The sequence below is a fragment of the Ambystoma mexicanum genome, chromosome 13 (genome assembly GCF_040938575.1).
Source record: "Ambystoma mexicanum isolate Mex_15411 chromosome 13, UKY_AmexF1_1, whole genome shotgun sequence".
Taxonomy (NCBI): domain Eukaryota; kingdom Metazoa; phylum Chordata; class Amphibia; order Caudata; family Ambystomatidae; genus Ambystoma; species Ambystoma mexicanum.
Genome location: NC_090938.1, coordinates 598,501,302 through 598,513,764, shown reverse-complemented (window position 1 = coordinate 598,513,764; position 12,463 = coordinate 598,501,302). Strand labels below are relative to the sequence as shown.

The window sequence follows — 12,463 nt, the reverse complement described above, 5'->3', positions numbered from 1 at the left end:
TTTGCCATGTGCAGCAGGGGGCGCTGGTAGGTCTGTGACTGGATGCCTCACCAAACTGCAAATGTGTTACCTACGTAATGCTTGTTAAAAATATCCATGAAGGTGCCCTCGGGATGTCTGATCATATAGCTCCAAGTCTGCCCTTACCCAATGTGTCTTGAACATGATCTCGCTGTAAAATGTCTGACAGCTTTGCCTTAAAGGGAAAGTGTTAACCCACGTGATCGTTTTTGGTCTGGACATGCCCCATCAGATGCTTTTTTTAAAAATCACAGACAAGGAGAAAGTCCTACTTTAGAACGTTTGGGTAAATGAGCTACAATACTCTGTTCTGTATAACTTAACTATATCATAGTTGTTTGTAACGCCCCTGTATAACTTAACTATATCATAGTTGTTTGTAACGCCCATATAAAGGGATAGCCGTGTCCGCTCTGTACACAAGATGAATAAATCGGAGACACCAAAGACATTTTTAAAAATGTAAAGGAAGGCAGAGCTGTTGGTTGGTGGACAAGTTCTTGAGAGGTTCGATAAAGGGATCTGAAGGTGTCCGAACCCTGACCCCCATCCCAAGGTATGGAGGGGACTCTACAGAGCAGGAAAGCTGGTCTACCAGGGCCTCTGGGCCTGAACTGAGTGTTCCGGGACCTTCAGGCTGCCAAGGGTGGGATCTGCAGAATCCACTGACTAGCCCATGATCCTTCTCTGGGTCAAAGAAAATGGCCCCTGACTGTACTGGGCATGATGGGGCTCGGGATCTCCTCTTTTTAAGCCATATTGCCCTGCTGTACATGAGGTCAGTGACGAGGACCGTGTTTTAGGAAAGAGAATCGGGGTCACAGACCTCAAGGCAACTGTAATGAAGTTGGAGACATTTTCAAGCCCCTCTCCACCCGCCAGGGAGCTTTGTCTTGTTCAGATGCAAAGGTCGTGGCCTTGTATGCGAGGAAGGACCCACAGACTCGCCAACATAAAATCAGAAACCCTGGGGAGAAGAAATATAGCTACTATCCTTCATTGGGGAACATATTGGCTGGATAGGACCCTCGCAGAAACGTACAGAAATAATGGAGGAAAGCCATAGCACTGGCAGAGCATCATGAAGCATTCCCACCTTAACCGTGGGATCCCATATGCCAGAGGGGGGTCCCTGTGGAACATACTGGCATGCCTAGAAGATGGGGAGATTTGGAACCACTAAGGCCGACGGAGAAGCTGGATCCATGGAAAGTTCTGAAGGGCAGATTCGGAGCCCAAGGCGGAACGTGGGATTTTTTTCCTGGTTCCAAGATGGCCACTGGGCCTTTAAGGCATGAGAGAGAGGGCTGCAGAGAAACTGCACGTGATGCTATTGGCATGGTTAAACCTTGAAGCCTTTCAGAGGGTGCAAAACTAGGAGGCAAACCAACCTATCACATAAAATACAGGGCCACATGGGAAAAGGCCTGCCAAACCCAGCAGGGCAGCGTTCTCATGGAGCAATGAGGGAAGCCAGAATGGCATGAACCGGGGAACTGAGCCGGAGTTGAGTGAACAGTGTCTTCCTACACCAACTGACACATCTGAACGAGCAGGTGGTTCTCACAGAAGTTGCCAGGCTTTAGAAAGCTGGCCTAGCAAGTGAGCTGGACACTATAACCCTGAAAGGGTTATATTTCCCTGGACGTTATAGATCCCTGACACAGGGATGGGGAATCAAGAAGCTTCCTGGGCCCTATATCCCTTAGACTGTGTCAAGAAATGGATTGTCATTATATCCCTGAGCCTCTGATCCATTGCATAGGGTACCCTGGATGCCCCATGGTTTATCCCTTCCTTACACCTTTGACTTGACCTGTTTAGAGATGGGACGTCCTTATCATTTGCAAATGAAACCCTAGTACCAGAGACACATACTACGACCCTGGCAGCACTTAAAGTCGCAGAAATGACCAACTACAATTAATCCCTCCGTTGATTAAAATAAAAAGTCTGGAGGGGTGAAAATAACCACATTTTTCTCAAGCAGCAAAGCAAGGTCTGCCTCTACTGCCTCAATGGAGGAAAAAACACCTGGAAGAGTATCCACTTCCCCTCTCCGAGATCCAGGACACTTGTCGCCCCTAGACTCTTCCTTGTAACGCCTCTGCTCGCGCTTATTTTCTGAAGCTAAAAAAGCAGCCGAAATTGAAATTGGCTCAACTACACCACCAAATGTCTCGGGCAAAGAGGCATACACTGAAGTTGTTGAGAATGCAATACATTTCATCGATTGCAGCCAGGAATTTCAACAACTCCCAAGCATATTCAGACCCCTCAACAATCTTGACACTACATCTAGTACTGCAGTTGTTAGTGTGTCTTATCTACTAATATCCTAGAAGAAGTCAGGAGTAATATGCACTTATTAAAAACCCTGCTGAAAAGCAAGGGTAAGACTATAATGGGTGAGTTGGTGAGGTAAGAGGGGGGACACCCTGTTGTGAGTCTCTGTCCCCAGATAAAGCTAGATGGAACTGCACAAGATTGGAAAAATACCCTTTCACAGGAAAGGAGTGAATGTCACATAAACAAAGTGGAGCAATTAAGTCTCGCACCAGTCCTATTTCCCAGTACCCTAGAAAGCACTGACGATATGGGCAAAGATCTCCTAACTGTGAGTTCCACAAGAAGACCGAGTCAATCAAAAAAAAAAGAGCAGAAAGAGAAAAAAGCAACAAAACAAAAGTCAAGGTAATAAATCTGAAGCGATCATCAAGAAAATTCTTAAGGTCACTAAATTGCATTGAGCAACAAGATAAAGAGCACATACCTGCCCTGGTCTTGCCAAAAATAAAATCTTTGTGGTAAGAGGAGAAAACACAGACCTGTGTCAGAATGATAGTTCTGAATTTTGTAAACTTTCAGGTGCGATTAGTCAAGATGAAGAAAAACAAGAGGATCAGCGTAATCTCTGACAGAGCCAGGGAATCTAGAATCCCACAGCATGCCAAACCGGGTCAGCGTGGAAAGTAGTACTGACATTCTTAGCAGCATAAAACCAGGGCGACTAATTCTGTTCAGGCAAGCTCAAAACACAGAAGGTGGAACTCAAAACATGTTGACCGATTCAAGCAATTGAAAAATGATTTGCTTTGAAGAGTACTGGGAAATGAAGATTTCAAATACCAGCTTTAAGGATGATCGACTCAAGACCTTGATGTAGTAGAATTCATCTCAAATCGTTTCTCTGGTGGTCAGTGGTTTTCCCTTTCACACTGCAATGAGGAAGAGTTCCTCTTATGCGCTCAGTATCTGCTTAAGGGTCCCAAACCCTTCACTTGTTGTACCAACTAGCGGACTTCCCGCTACTCAGGTGAGCGTGAGCTTCGGACACCTGCCTCTCTTCTACCTTTGCATCCCCTCCGGTCTCTCGTGCCTCCCATTACCATGGGTCGTATCATGGTTCGTCACCGGGACTTCCTGGGACAGTGGGTCTTCTCTCTGGCTCTGCTGGTTCTTAGCTGCTTCTTAGTCGCTCCTGCAGAACTCGTGGAGGTCTCCCAAGGCACTTCACTGGCGTCCTCTTTCCTATAATCATTTGGCAGCGCTTGGATCTCCTGGCTGGAAAGCCTCCACCTCTGCTGCCAGACCCGGCAGGGTTTGACACGGCCGCACTTGACACGGCTGGGCTTGACTCATTTGATGGGCCTTTTTATACATTGTACCCAGTTCCTCCCAATGCGGATTGTAACAGTCCTTTGTCTGTTAGCGACTTAAACCTCATGCTGCTTCCTGGGCCACCTGGTACCAGTATTGACAGTCAATGACCTTCAGGTCTCCTGTGTTCTTCCTCGTCTTAGTACTTTTGGCTTTATCTTCTATGTTACAATAATACATCGGTTTGCCTTTTTGTATTGTTTCTGAACATTGGTTAGGACTAAGGAATGTTGGGGAGTGACAACATTCAATGGGCTGTACCCCAGGTGATCGTCTTTTTCCTTTTCCCCATGAGGTACTCCTCCATTAAACCACGCCTAGGGGAACTATTGTGTAGCGGCTGCACCTACCTAGCATCATGGGAATGGGCTCCCCATTGGGGAGAAGTAGCGACACCTTGTGAATCATCACAATACATTTGGTCCAAGCAGTGACCGCATGCTTGGGTTAAGGATATGGAACAAAACATTTACTACAAAGGAGTAAAACCTGTTGATAAATATATACCAAAACCCAGAGGCAGATCCAGAGGTCCTGTTATTTAAGGGTTTGGAAAAGATGTTAAGATTTGTATGCAGGGAGGCATCGGGACAGAATAATTGTAGCTGGAGATCTTAATAGTTAATGTGTAGCTACGGGAGGTATTCTGCGAGGGACCTGTAATAGAGCTTTAAATCCCCAAAACAAGAAAGCATTGCAGAGCGACTTAAATTGGGAGCGGCTATGAAATCATGGGGCCCGGCCCGGCAAGAATGTTCACAGAATGAATTGGGTTGTCACCCACCAAATTGGAGGCATGCAAATAGTTACTGAACACTAGATTACATTTACATGTCCAGTTCTATTTCAGATCTTTGTTCATCCCTTGTCATTACTCAAGCTAGCATAGCGATCACGCCTGTTAAACAGCTTCCGTAATCCTTCCGGTTTACAGGTTAAAAAAAAGTGAGTTACCTAGTTTAGTTAGTGCCAAACGGCAAAGGTAATTGGGTTGTCTGGCACCACAAAACAGTAGCAGATAATCGGGTAGTTATTGAAAATGTATTGCGATCTGCAATTAGAGGACTGCATATAATCCATGGGGATGATTGGGAAACTCTGTCTTGCAAAACGTAAACTAAAAGAAGGTTTAACTATCAACCAGATCAGTAAAAACATGTAATTACTTTACAAAGATATGTAATTCCTCCTTTCCCCACAAACAGTTTCTTGTGTTCATATAGAGGCCCTGAAGAATTTGGAGGTGATATTCCCTCCCCAGAAAATAACAGATTATAACAAAATTCAAGAATTTCAAAAGCTGCTGGCTATGATAGTCTAGCAAATGTCATCTTAAGAAAAAAAAATGCTGACTTTCAGTGCACCTGCATTAAAGTTCTAATTTATAAATATCTTAAAATCTGAGAAGATGCCTCCATCCTGATCTAATGTGCATGTGGCCTTAATATTTTAAAAATGACAATCGACAAAATCCTAATAACTATCGTCCAATTTCACACCGGGACGTTACAAGCAAAATCTTTGCATCAGTCCTTCTTAGGGACGTTCAATCTTGGTATAACTCTGCCAGTGGAATTTCAAAATGCCAGATTGTTTTTAGAATGTATAGGATCTACACTAAATGTTCTAATACTGGACATTACATAACATCTCAAATACCTCATCTAATTAATGTATTTATATGGCCAGCATTGATCTCTCGATGGCTTTCGACAGAGTTGACAGGGTAACCCTCTGGAATATGTTGAACAAATGCAAAATTCCGGAAGGTATACTGAAGTGGTTAGTGAAACTTCACAAGAACAGTTCTGTACAAATTAGACTTAATAGGGAGTATCGAGACATATCCGAATAACTTGAGGCTTACGCCAGGGCTGTGTGTTAGCCCCTACATTTTTTTACCTCTATATTACAGATATGGCTGACATTTGGTTAAACATTCTACGTAATGAGTAAAGATTGGTCTCATCAGATTGGGTTGTGTAGCTTAACCGTTTTACGTTCTTTGATCTAACAGCAGTAACTTTTAGCTCAGCCTTGATGCATTTATAGAATATGCTGGGGTTAATGACCTAGTTATCAATACTTCAAAATCTAAAATCTTAGTAAGAAGAGGAAAAAGACCAACGTTAGGTGGCATATTGGGACTGCGCAATTAGAAAGATGCAAGGATTGAACACCTGGGCTTTCTTTTATCCAACTTTACCTCGGAAGGTAAGTTGGTGACTTGTATTTTATGAAGCCGCAACACAATAAAAAAAAAACCCAGGGGTTAGTTGGGCTTTTATCCCATTTGCCATCCTGAAAGCAATAAACCTCTTTGAAACCACATTTCTGTGTCAAGTGTTCTGTTGGGCTGTGAAGAGAGCAACAAATTAAAATAAATTGTTTTCTTACATCTTGCTTCATGCCGAGTCCAGCCTCTAGGCGCCGGTCTGAGTTTCAAACATGTGTTGCTCAGTGCTGTCTTCCAAGACAAGCCCGTTGCCTCTGAGCTATTCTCCCGGCCCAAATGTGTCTTTCTGGTGTCCTTAATTTAGTGTACTTTATCTTAATTGAAGAACCAGCATGTTGTTTCGATTAGTAAGCAGTGACCGAGGGGAGGCCACCTTTGGGTAGGGTGCCTTTCCAAAAGAAATCCTTGGATTGGATGAGGTGGACAAGGTGATGAAGTGGTAAACTTTGGAAATGGTAAAAAGGGGCTTCCCCAGTTGCTTGCAAGTGTAGTTTGAGCCTCATTTTCAAAAGCTGCACAGAAGTAATGGTTTTTATGGCTGGAGGAGAAAATTTCAGTGAAGTAGGTCAGGTCGAGAAAAGGTGAGCAACCCGGGGAGCAGAAGACTGATAGTTTGCAGAGACACAAGGAGCGGAGACACCAAGAGTGAAGTGAGATGCAGTCCGTGAAGAAGTTGGAGGCTGGGGGGGGGGGGGGGGCAATGGGTAGATTTAAAGATGAACTGCCAGAACTTAGAGAGTGATTTCGCCTGGAGAGTAATCTATAATCTAGCATGGTTACTTTGAGTAGAGGCGATGGAGGATTAGGGTAGGTTGAAAAAGCAAAGTTGAGAACTTTATTGGGGGAGCAGAGGAGTAGAAGGGAGACCAAGAAGTAGGCTTGCGCAGATGTTCGTTGAGCACTAAAGCAAATATTTCTCTCTTATTTGACTGGTGTGTGCGATGTGGCAGTTTTTCTTTTCTTTTCGATTGAAGTTTGAGATATGGTGGCAGTAACCGTGAGCAACTGGAAGACTTTCAGGTTGCTTACAACCCCTTTAACTGTTTGACATTTTGTTTGACTGTCAGGAGGCAGTGTCCCAGGGCAAGCGTAGGACAGTGCTGGATTATGGTCCTCAAGCAAGTTTGATTGCTCCCTTTTTGTTATATGAAGCCCCCACCCATTGATGTACCCATTCCAGCTCAAGCCCTGCACCTATTTGTGTCATAAGAATAAATCCTGATCCCTGGGTTGACTGCAGACACCAGAGCATGACGACTGCCTCCTAGTTTTCCCTTAAAATCAGCAATGAGAGAGAGTATGATTTGAAGTGGTTCTTGGGCAAGTGGGGAAAGCACTTATTAGAGCTGTAGCGTGGCTGCCCTTGTTTCTTTTAAAATCCATCCCCGTGGTTGCTGCCATCAAAGCCGTACATTCTGATAAGTATGCAACCATAAATTACGGAACCGGAGAAACCGGAAGCAGGACGTCTAGATATATTCTGATGCACCAAGGTTATGTTCTGCCCCTCCCCGCCCCCCTGACCTTTTTGCCATTAGAGATTTAGATGCCAACGCCACTAGACTTGGCGGTGAATGCCTCTGCACCCTAATTGTGCGGACCACTGCGTGGCTGCTGAAGCATTTGGCTAGGTTTGCCCAGATTTGCTCATTGCTAGTAGGAAGGGCCTTAGCAAGAATGTTTAAAAGACTCAATGGATGGCAAGTCCATGATGAAGTCACTTAATCCGAGCCTTTTTCTGGAGAGTGTAAAGTTTCGCACTATTGATGCATAGGCCTTACCACGAATGCCACGTGGAGTGCAGACATTGTGACTAGTGGAATTCTTTGAAGGCATGCACAAACCATGTTAAAGGTTTCCAAATGCAATGGAGGGTGTGCTATCCACCCCTTCCAAACCCCCGCCCTCCACCTCGCGTGACCTTTAATAAGGCACAGACCCAATCAGCAGTATTGTATCCCGAAGAACTGTGGGGTCATTTAAATCTAGCGCTTTCACATGTCGGTCAGGTAGAGAGAAGCTATGTTGGATCTTGTGTGCTCTTCAGGACAGTCAACGTGGCCTTAGATCATGAATATAAAAAAGATGGCAAACATTTGAAATGAGTATCTTTGGGACAATCCCTTACAAAGTAGAAGGAAAATCTGCTTCATTGGCCAAGACAGTCCTTTCAGAGTAGGTTGTCCAACTCCGCTGGGGCTGCCTTGGTTAGTTTCCCGGCCTTTATTTATCTTCTGCGCATATTTTTCCATGCATTTGAATGTTTTTTCAACAAGATAGAACTGTTTTATTGAAAATAATTATTAGCCAAGTTTCTCTTGGCAATGCAGGCTTTTACTGATTTTGCCTCTAGGTGGCGCACTGGCACTCTCTTTGACCCCTAAAATAACCAACGGGAAATCAAACCTCAGAAGAAACTTTTATCAAAATAGTAAAAGAGAGTAACAAAGCTGTATCACCAAAATACCCTTGCCAAAAACCTACTCATCAAAGAAACCCCAGCCCCCTACTTGCAAACATTCTCACTGGAACAGGAACCCAAAGCTGCCAACATGAAACCACTTCTTAAAAAAAACAAAACAAAAAAAAAAGGCTGAAAATGCAGACAACAATCTAATTACAGACCCATATCGAACATCCCCCCCCAACCCAGCCAAATCACTGAGGAGCTATCTCTAGAAAGGAATCCTTGACAATGTGGAATTGAATGGACCAATCTCTGGTCGGTTTCAGACCAACGAAAGGAACAGAAGCAACAATCCTTTCAACATGGAATGACCTAAAGATGAATGCTGACCAAAGCTGTCATGCTACTGGATACATCAGCATCTTTTGATGCCAACGTCCACACTAGTCTGATCAAAAGACTAAAAGAATCTGACATTTACAACTCTACTCTGCAATGGTTAAAATCCTTCCTTGCAGATTCTAAGATGGCTGCTGACGTGTGAGGATGTGAAACACTGTCCTCCATCAGGGCCAACACGAGCAGGCCTACGGGCCGTAAAGCGAGCTGATCAGAGCCCTCTACCATTGTTCCGAGCATCGATAGACACCCATATGGGCAGGGGAAGCTAGGTGGTAACAGACCACCACTGGTACTATGATGAGGGAAACCTGGGCGCAAGCCAGTTCGGATAGCTTGACGGGTTCCAGGGTATAACTTGACCCCCGAGCAAGAGACAGACGAGCACTCCTGCGGCTGCAGGCAAGGTGCCGAGTAAGTGTGTTGGCTGAGTCGGAATGGGGAGATTGAGCTGTGCAAGCAGCAGAGACATCCAGAAAACAGACTACAAAAGAAGTAGAAGGGAACCTGACTGCTATTAATCGCAGGAGGAGGAAGTGGATTTCCCTGAAACAACTCCATGGGAAGCTGGTGACCTGGGTAGGGAGTGAGCAGAGCCCCGCTCCTCCCCCTCCAATAGGTGCGGCGGGATAGAAGTAGACAATTTCACAGAGCGGGCAACATTTAACTATTGGTCCCGCTGAGAACCCTGGTCACCGAGCTGCCGGCCAGAGGCCCAGAACGAGGAACTCTGTGGAGGAAGGCTGGGTGGACCCCCCCCCATAACAACAAACGGGCATGTGGGACCGAGGCCTTAGCCTGGAACAGCTGTGGGCCACAGTGACCAGATCAAAAGGGCGCAGAGGCTCACAATATAGGATGGATGCAGGAGGGCCGGCAAAGACGCTAACCACCGGCACAAGCATAAGAGAGTAGGCTAGAGGCAGGTGGGGAGGACCTACTCACCTGGGGGCGACCCCAGTGGGGAGGGTTACCATCCAAAAGCACGACGGAAGCTCTGCTGAAGAGGATCAGCCACAGTACTCACCAGACACCCCAGTTACCGTAATCTCTCAGGGCCGGGATGGAGCAGACCGCCATGAGGGACGGCACACTGCGCATGATAACAGTCAGCGGGTGGAGAAAGAGAAGGCCCTCCAGATGCCAGGAGTCAAAGGGAAGAGCGCCCACAGCCAAACATAAAATAACAGCCAACTCTCTAGGTTGATAATTGGAGTGCTGCTGGCGACACTGCCCGGGGGAGAGCCATAGTCCAGAGGTTGAGAAGCAGATAACAAGCGGGACCTACGAGGAGAACTCGCAAGTTATGGCTTTGAACAAAGAAGACCTACAGGAATGCCTAAAAAAGGTCTGGAAGAGCACATTCCAGGACCAGTTCGCTAGCATGAAAGAAAGGAGGTGAGAGAGGAGATAAACTATCTTGGCACCAGAGTAGACACCAAGGAACAGGGCCTATAAGAAATGACAGAGGAAGTCTGACAAAACAACGAAGTCTTGGAGCAGGTGGCAAGGGCCAACCACAATCTTGAGCTACAAGCAGAGGACTTGGAGAACCAGTCCGGTAGGGCCAACATTCGTGTGAAGTGACATAGCGAGACGGTCTTGGACTGTGATCTGATAAGCATGCTACAACAATGCTTTTGGAGTCTGTTGCCGGACACACAGCCCGATGAAGTGACGCTAGATGGTGTGCACAGGGTAGGCCCCAAGAGGACGGGCCTGGGGCTGAGACCGAGAAATGTTCATAACCGTCAATGGGGCACAAATGTAACTTTATCACGATTTGGCGCTCTCCACGCTACAGGAAAAGTGAGCAATGATCCCGGTCACAACAGTGCTAATCTGCAAGCACATTCCTTATAAATGGATAATCCCATCTGGGATACTGTCCTCGTGGGATGGCAACCAACAACATTGATTGATTGATATTTTATTTCTATCGCGCTCGTACACAAGTGTTTCAGAGCGCAACAAGGCAAGGGAGGGGAACAGGGGAGAACAAAACAGCGATCTTACTAGGCCCAGTGACATTGAGAACACGCTAGTGCATGAGAGATGGGGGAGGGGAAAAGTGCATGGAAGGGGGGAGAGGTGGAAAGTGCGAAGCAGAGGAGAAACAGATAAATAACAATAAATAAATAATAAAGGCAACAAACCGTGGTAATGCAGCCAGCAATTTGCAAGTGCTAGGTTTAAGGCAGCAGACAGGGTAGGTCTGATAAGTGCAGGAAAAAAAGGGGGGCTGTATGGGTACAGATACAGACCCCAGTGCAAGGGGTGGCCCGGAGGCAGTGCGGGAGGGTGGCAGGATGAGCAGGTACCTGGGCCCAAAAGACAGAGGGTGGCCAGGTGCACGGTGCCAAGAGAGAACAGATCAGCAGGGGAGAGGGGGAGCGAAGGCAGAAGAAAATAGGAAGGTCTTGAGGTGCTTCCGGAATCCGGGGATGGTTCTCCTCAAGTTTAAGAGTGGCAGGGAGGCTGTTCCAGAGGGAGGCCCCAGCCAAAGACAGAGATCTACCCCCAGCTCGTTTCTTAGAAAAACGACTGACCCCGAGTGAGTTGGAGGTAGAGGAGCGAAGAGCTCGAGAGGGGAGGTATGCCATGACGTAAGTACTGGCATTCATGAACTTGATGAAGATGGGGGACAACCGGCACAAGTCTCCAGGGCCACCTCTCCGAAAAGCTCCAAGCCATGGGAATGGTTGGGGGTGGGAGGAGGTCAAAGGGATGGAAGAGAGTGGCAACTGAGAGGCCCCTGAGGAAGCGGTGGGGGGCCCAGTATGCAGTGGGAGACTGACACGTTAATAAGGTCACTAGTTAGCGGTCACTCATGCCCTTTTAGCATTTTTGGCTAACCAGTCTTAAAGGGGTTGAGGTTGTGGATTGATGTTATATTGTTTGGAAGGGGGGCTGAGAGGCCTAATGTAGGCGGGGAGGATGAGAAGGCATCTTTGAATTCAACAGGTGGTGGTGTTCCACTAGGGTGGAACCCAGGGTTGAATCAGGGCCAGGATAGTATCTGGGGTGGTTAGAGGAAAAACTAGCTCTGACTGGGGGTGGGGTGGGTGAAGAGGAGCAGAAACGGGAGAAGGTAGAGGGAAGTAGAGCTGAGGATGGCTCAGGGAAAGAGGCAGGGGGACCAGGGAAAATGGGAAGGGTGGAGGGCTGGGGAGGGTGAGGGAGATTACCTTGCACGTTCGGAGGGATGTCAGTTCAATACAACTATGATGTTGAAGCTGTTAATGGAAAGCTTTATTAAGAAAGAGAATGCCGTGAACGATTCTATCACATAATGTAAGGGGTCTAAACACCCCAGCTATGTGCAAGAAAATAGAGGGGCAAATGTGTCACTACTCTGCGAGGTATAATAATGTTCCAAGAGACCTATATAAGGATGTCCGATAAGTCAATATCCCAATTCCGCGATTTCACACAGCTTTACCAAGCAAATGCACAAGGGGGGGGCGGGGGTAATGATCGCCCTCAAAGACTCATGCCAGCAAAACAAACACTAGCAGACCGAGAAGTGAGACTCTTGTATGTCAAGGCACAAATAGGACATAGGAATGTGTCCCCGGGTACGGTATATGCACCGAACACAGGCCAAGAGAGTTTCTTGAGGGAGGCCCTGCTGAAATTGGGAAGATTTGCAGAAGGCCAGATAATTCTCTCTGGAGTTTAGTTTGGCGTAGGACTCGGTTAAAGATTGAAGTGGGGGAGTCGACACAGGGGAAGCTCTC

General features: G+C 46.6%; 1 protein-coding gene across 2 annotated transcripts in view; it reads left to right on the top strand.

Moving 5' to 3' along the window:
• Positions 1-12,463, top strand: part of COASY (Coenzyme A synthase) — a 378,965-nt gene that overhangs the window by 297,888 nt on the left and 68,614 nt on the right. The window lies entirely within an intron of this gene.